The sequence below is a fragment of the Felis catus genome, chromosome E2 (genome assembly GCF_018350175.1).
Source record: "Felis catus isolate Fca126 chromosome E2, F.catus_Fca126_mat1.0, whole genome shotgun sequence".
Classification (NCBI taxonomy): domain Eukaryota; kingdom Metazoa; phylum Chordata; class Mammalia; order Carnivora; family Felidae; genus Felis; species Felis catus.
The window spans coordinates 59,405,934-59,412,813 of NC_058382.1; the positions used below are offsets into that span (position 1 = coordinate 59,405,934).

At 55.9% G+C, this 6,880-nt stretch overlaps 1 long non-coding RNA gene across 1 annotated transcript; it reads left to right on the top strand.

The window, feature by feature from the left end:
- The first annotated feature begins 1,760 nt into the window (after window positions 1-1,760).
- LOC109494995 lies at window positions 1,761-6,457 on the top strand. Its single transcript, XR_002150193.2, has 2 exons — window positions 1,761-2,834; window positions 4,329-6,457. It is a non-coding gene; the product is annotated as an uncharacterized LOC109494995 (long non-coding RNA).
- Window positions 6,458-6,880: the final 423 nt, after the last annotated feature.

Consider the following 6,880-nt stretch of genomic DNA (forward strand, 5'->3'; position numbering starts at 1 on the left):
CGAAGCCCAGTGTATTTACATTGTAACTCTCTCTCCCATTCTGTGTACCCTCGGGGTGATGTGCACCCCGACTTAAGATGCACACGCTCACCTAATCCCCAAGCCCCCCTCAGCTCTGGGTACCCACAGCCTTCTTAAAAACTTAACTTCGACGGTCCATTCCCTTGCATTTAGGCAACCTATGAGCCTAAACAAAAAGTTTTTGTTTTGTTTTTTTGTGTTCCTTAACCATTCTAACCTAGAATAACCCACTAGCTGGAGACTTCACTGCCAGCAACTCTTCCCACTTCTGCTGAAATATCCCCAGAAATAGCCCCTAAAATTACTCCCAGAAAATCTTTCCTCCTGGAGGAGGTGTGATTCCTCCTGAAACTATTTGTGAAAAAACAACATTTTGACAGACATTCCCAGTATGATCATAAATTTCTAGCCTTTATTAGAGGATCACCTCTAATTAAGGTTGTAAATTTTATAATCATTACCAAATGTTTATGTATAAGCAAATATATTTTATATGCATAAATGTGACTAAGTTTATTATATATAATATGGTATATGTAGAATATAAAAACTGTTGTATGTAATTAATAAAAATACATTAATTGTGTAAAATAAATGTGTTTTAAATAAATAAAACATAAACATATAACATAGATATGGAAGTGTTGTAAGTACATAATAAACAAAGTATATAAAGTTAATATTTGTTTATAAATATAAAGTTAAATACTTTCAAGATCACCATAATAAGGATACCAGCAAGCGTCTCTAGCCTCCAGGGTCCCGAGACCGGAGGTGGCCATGGGCTCCCAGGCAGCACTGCTGGTCTGTGCCCCAGAAGGAGGGGTGTCCAGACTGCAGGGACCTGAGAGACCTGGAGGGCGTCGTGTGACAGGCACGTATTTTTCTAAGACGACCACCACAACTGATCCCACGTTCCTCTCACGGACGCGATGCTGACACTCCTCCCACCCCGTGCTGGGATGTCCCCTCCTCTTGAGCCTGGGGGGAACTCTGGGACCGTCTCCACCCATAAAGCACAGTGGAAACGGCCACCAAGACCAGGAGTCACTCACCTCCACGTCGTATGGCTAGTGTGCTGCCCCCGTGCTGGGAGGGCCAAGCAGCCACAGGGAAGGCCCAGTGCAGGGGCAGGGCTAACAGAGCCCAGTGGAGGCCCCCGTTAACGGCCAGCTTTACCCCCCAGACACATGGGAGAGCCAGCCCGAGGGTGACCCCAGAACCCAGCCATCAATACCTGTAGCTCTCGAGCCTCCCCAGCGGTCCCCACGCCACATGAGAGGTCCCCACGGAGCCCTCCCCGAGCTGCAGACACGTGAGCAAAAACCAGATCAAAATAACAACAAAATCAAAATGACAACACCCCCCCCCCCCCCACACACACACACACTGTGATTACGGACTGTGTGTCCCCTGTATTTGCTCTGAGCCCTTCGCACAGATAAGCCCCTCCAGGTCACAGTGGTCAGAAGCCATGGCCCAACACCTACCACCAGCTCCGAAATCACACAAGTCTCCTCCCCAATTTGCAGCACACCCACTCAGAAACAGGGCCGTCCCTGACAGGAGTAGGGAGGCTGGTCACAGCTGCGAACCCACACAGTGTGCTACAGAAAGTGAGGGAGTTTCGTTACCCAGAATGCCCAGAGTCCCACAAAGCTGTTAATGATATACAATGTAAGCAATGATTTAACATTCTAAAATCCCACAAATCCTGAATTCTGAAACAGATACGGCCCCCAGGGTCTCAGATAAGGGACTCAGATAAGGGACCTGTGGGGCAGACGGCTCAGGCCACGAGCCCCAGTTGTGAACAACGGAAAACAACAAGCCGGCTCGCATTCAGGGGGGCCGTGCTGGCGTTTCACGTGGCCATCTCATTACTGCTCACGTCCACCCAGGGTCAGCAAACCCGGCCTGGAGGCCACCGTGAAGCTGTCCAGCCTCCAGCCATGCTCAGCTGGGGACCAGCAGGCTGGCTGCCTGGCGAGGGCCAGATGCACGCTCCAGGCTTGGCACCGATCGTGTTTCCCAAAGCCAGCGCCCTCGCTCGCCGCTGCCGACATCAGGCTCCACATTAAACACGGGATCAGAGCTGTTTGTCACAGGATTTTCAAGGCTTTTCCCCAGCAGCTGAGAGAGAGCCTGAATTTCCCCGGAACATCGAATACAGCTGTCGGGGGCACAGCTGGGCTTGGGTGGGGACAGAGAGGATGCGGAGTGAGGAGTGGGCCAGACGTCCCTCTGCCAAGGAGGAGGAGGGGGACTCTCAGCGCAGATAAATTGCCCATGCTTCACAACCCTGGACTCTGAGTCTCTGGCCACTTTGCTCCCGAAACGCTGTGCCTTTGCAAAGAGCTTGGCTCTCCAGCACATGGGTCTGGCTGGAATCCCAACCCCGCTCCTTACTTTGGGATTTTGGACAAGGCACTAAAGTTTGTCGTGCCTCGGTTTCCCCACCCATGACACGGGGCTGTTAACAACCGTACGCATGTCATGGGGCTCCCATGGCACTGACACAATGAAGGACCTGAACAAGAAGGCTGGCGGAGGCTTTATTCAAAGTGTCCAAAAAAGTAGAAGTAACCCCAATGTGTGTCAGCAGGGGAACGTGCAAACACACTGGGACACGCTCTCACAACAGAATTCTGTCCAGCAAAAGACAAGGGCAGACCCGCCACTCCCCGCCCCACGGATGGATGTCGGACTTAGGACACGTGGAAGAAGCCGACGCAGAACAGGACGCACTGTGTGATTCCACGGATACGAAGTTCGCGGGCAGCAAAGCGACGGGCCTAGCAGTCGGGACGGTGGTAAGCTGGGGTAGGGGTGTGGACCAGGAAGGGGGACGAGGGCTCCCCGACCCACCGCGGGTGCTGGCAAGTTCTGTGTGTCTCAGGGGCACACCATGCGGTGACTCACCGGGCGGCACGCTTCACACAACAGCACTTGATTATATTTAAGCTGTGCCTCAGTTAAAAAAAAAAAAAAAAAAATCTGGTAAATTGTAGGTACTCAAAAGTCAGCCGCTTAAAACGTGCTTGTGTGTGGTCCTCAGCACAGGGACCGCCTTTCTTTTAACCAGCAAACAGACGAGCGCCTGTAAAGGTCCTGGTGGTCCTATGCCCTTACGGGTCTGTCATTTTTCTCGACTAAGTAGGGTTCTCTCTGGCTTTGATATTTCTTTCTTTTGAGGGAAAAGAGAAGTTGGGGAGTAGGAGGGTGGGAAGGGGGAGCCGATGGAACCAGCTGCCTTCCATGGGCACTCTGGCGTTCCCTCGGTGAGCACTTCGGGGCTCGATTTTTCCACAACACCCTGCATTCCAGGAGGGGACCAGGGCCTCCGTGGGGCCGAGCCGCCTTCCGCTGCGAGACCCGGAAACAGCAGGAAGATGCAGGGGAGTCTGTGGCTTTACTTTGTCCCAGGAGCGGGAGGGTCCTGGCTGGGCTCAGAGGGCGGCCCGAAACCTTCCCCCACTCCAGGCCCAAACACCTCCCCGCAGAGTCTTGAAACACTGCTGTGTTTATCTGGAAGGCTGGCCCAGGCGGTGCTGAGGCTGGCGGTTTGGAGTGGGCTAGGGTGTCATCTTCCGAGCACGAGGCCCGGCCCCTCTCTGCAGGTGGCCGTGGCAAGGGTAAAGCAGGGGCTGGGGACACTGGACCTGGAGCCTCCGGCCTGAGCTCACAGCAATCCCAGGAAGGGGGCAGCCACCTGGACCCGGCTGCCTGGGGCCAGCTCATCAACGTGGGGGCCCGGACACCCTGGGCTCCTCTGCTCCAGTCTGCCTGCTATAGCCCAGGCCTCTAACACATCCGACACAACACAAACCTCCTATGCAGGGAACCCAGACCCTTCTCTGGCACTCAGCTGGTGCTAAAGACTTCAAGGGGCCCTTTCGGACCCTCTGGGACAAGGGACTCAGGCCAGGTCACCGTCCCCATGACAGGGAGGGGTTTCTGGGGCAAGCTCCAGCCACACCCACAGCACTGCGCCCTATACGGAGCCTTCCTCCCGGTACTCTGAGTGTTCGTAGCCAAACCTGACGGTTCTGGGACAGAAGGGCGGGCAGCATCCCTCCCCCGCACTCTGGACCTGACAGCCCCCGCCCCCAGTCCCTGGTGCAACACCATCCTCGATCTGGAGTCACGAACGTCCTCTGTCCCTGCGCCCGGCTCCTGGCCTCCATCACGGGCTGCACTTGACTGCGCTTCATGTTATCTGCAGACTTGAAGCTGTTCTTGAAATGTGCGTGTCGCGGTTTTGTGCGTGTGGATTTTAAAAAAATGTGTAAACGTTTTGATTGAAGGACAACATTCGTGCGGAGAAGCGCACCCACCCTGAGCGCATGGTACACGGGCCGCGGCCAGGGAAGCAGCACCTGGGCTGAAGCACCGAGCGCCAGCAGCAGGCAAGCCGCAGGCCCCTGCGGGCACCACTCCACCTCCCCTCCAAGTGCACCGCCCTCATCACGGGCCGCAGTGTCGCCTTGTCCTCCTGCTCAGCACTGGGGCTCCCCCCACCACAGCGCTCCGTGCACAGCCAGTCTGCCATCTCCCAGCCCTGCCGCCTGCTCCACGCCATGCCCTCCCACCTCCGGGGTCTCACCACTCTCCCCAGCGCCCCCTCCACCACGAGCACCCCGTTTGACCTCAGCAAACCCAGGGAAACAGGCTGCTGGCCACATTCCATTCCTGCGGCGGCTGCAACACATGGTCTCACACTCAGTGACCAAGATGGCACAACTTGACGCCTCCAACCTCCTCTGGAGCGCACAGGTTCACAGCGGGCCTCAGCGGGCTCAAGTCAATGTGGGGGCAGGGCTGCTTCGTTCCGGAGGCTCCAGGCTCCAGAACCTGCTTCTCGCCTCTTCCAGCTTCCAGAGATGCCACATCCTTCGTTCCAACTCTGCCTCTGTCACCACAGTCCTTCTCCAACTCGGACCCCTGGGTGCATGTCTTACAGCGACCCTCATGATGACATGGGGCCGGGGTCATCCAGGACCAAGTCCCCACCTCAGGGTCCTTCACTCAACCACATCTGAAGGGTCCCTTTTGTGTAGGGTAACACATTCATAGGTTCTGGGGACTGACGGACATGTCAGGGGAGGGGTGTGCTGAGTACAAGGATGCATAGGATTGACCAGTCCAAGCAGAAAGAACCGGCTTGAGCTCCCAAAGGTCTGTACCGGCTGATACTTTGTCCAGCAGAGCACAGAGTCCCCATCTTCCCTCCTTCCTTCCCTTCAGCGCCCCTGCCTTCCTTCAAGGAGCCCTGCTCAGCCCAAGACCTAGGAGAGCCCGGCCCCCTCATCTTGGAGGATAACTGAGACAAACTGGTCTCCAAAGGGTACATCTTGTAAAACATGAACACAGAATACCCAGTGCTGGTGAGGATGTGGTAGAAACAGCAGCCTCCTGCCCTCCCCACGAAAACAGAAAGCAAATTGGCCACCAGTCTCAAGAACCTTGACAACACTTGGACATTCTGGACCCCTAATTTGTTCTGGCAAACTCTCCCAGGGAAATAGTCCCAAATACTTCACGTGGAAAGGGCTGAATAAACAGTTACTCAGCTGAACTGAGCTGGACCTCCAGGCAGCAGGGGGCCGGCAGAGGAGGGGGCAAAGGTGAGCTTCGAGCATGACTCACACACCCTTCAGGAAAATAACCAAATGTACGTGCATCACATCGCATGAGAGAGAGCAAGTCCGGGGCTGAGGAGGGACATTCCTTCCTGTCTAGTGGGTGGTCACCTCTCCTCCCTCTACCAGGGCCCTCCCCCCAACCCCCAGGGCCCTCCCCCCACCCCCCGCTGATCTCTCCTCTTCCCTGTGGGGAAGGGTCAGGGCCACTACTTTCCAGCAGAGCAAATCATAAACACCAGAGAGAGAGGGAGAAGGTGAGGGAGAGGAGAGCCTGAGTCACAGAGAGGGAGAGGGAGGCCGGGCAGGAGCATGGGAACGGCGGAGACAGCTCTGTGCCGGCCGAGGGCGCGGGCTGGCGCCAGGAGTGAGGGGATCAGAGTCACCTGCGTCCCAGGATGAAGCATTCCCGCAGACCCTGGGCCCCACAGAGTGGACCTGACCGAGGTGAACTGGCCTTCTAATTAAGAGCCATGTGGAGGGTGCCCCTCTGGCAGAGGAACTAAAGAGCACCCCCCTCCACCCCAGGGCCTGGAACTCGGACATGATGGCCACCATCCTGGTCCACAGGGGCCACGTCCCGGGAGGGCAGAGAGGTAAGCCAGAAGGGCCTGGATCCCCAAGACTGTGCGGTGGCCGTGCCCACCAGCCCCCCACAGCCCATGCCAGGACTCCTGAGACGCAGAAGAGAAATCAACGTCCATTGTCGTTAGGCACTATTTTTCCAGTCTGTACCGCTCTTGGCTGACTCCACTCCCAACTGGTACCATGCCCAATAAATAACAAGAATATTACTTACTGTCATAAACGTCAGAGTTCTAATTAAAACTGTTATAATTGTATAAATGATATAACATCTTATCACTTAGACCTGGACGAGCGGGGCCCTTACCCCAGGGCCCAACCTCAGGGGGCCCCTTCCCCCAAATCTTCCAAATTCCCTCCAGCAGCTGGGACAAGCCAGGTAGGCAGTGCCATCCAAGCGGGCCACCACAAGCCAGGAGGGGGTCCATTTGAGCCTCGGACCTCATTCCCCCCTCCCTCCACCCTCCACATCGGAGGTCGGCCAGACACTCTCAGGAGCGCGGGGACTTGCCCCTGTGGGCCGTCCCGGGGTTCTACAGCCAAGCCTGCACCACTGATGTTGCCAGTACATTTCACGCAGGACTGCATGTGACTGGGCCACCAGGATGGTGTTGACAGTCTGACTTGGGGTC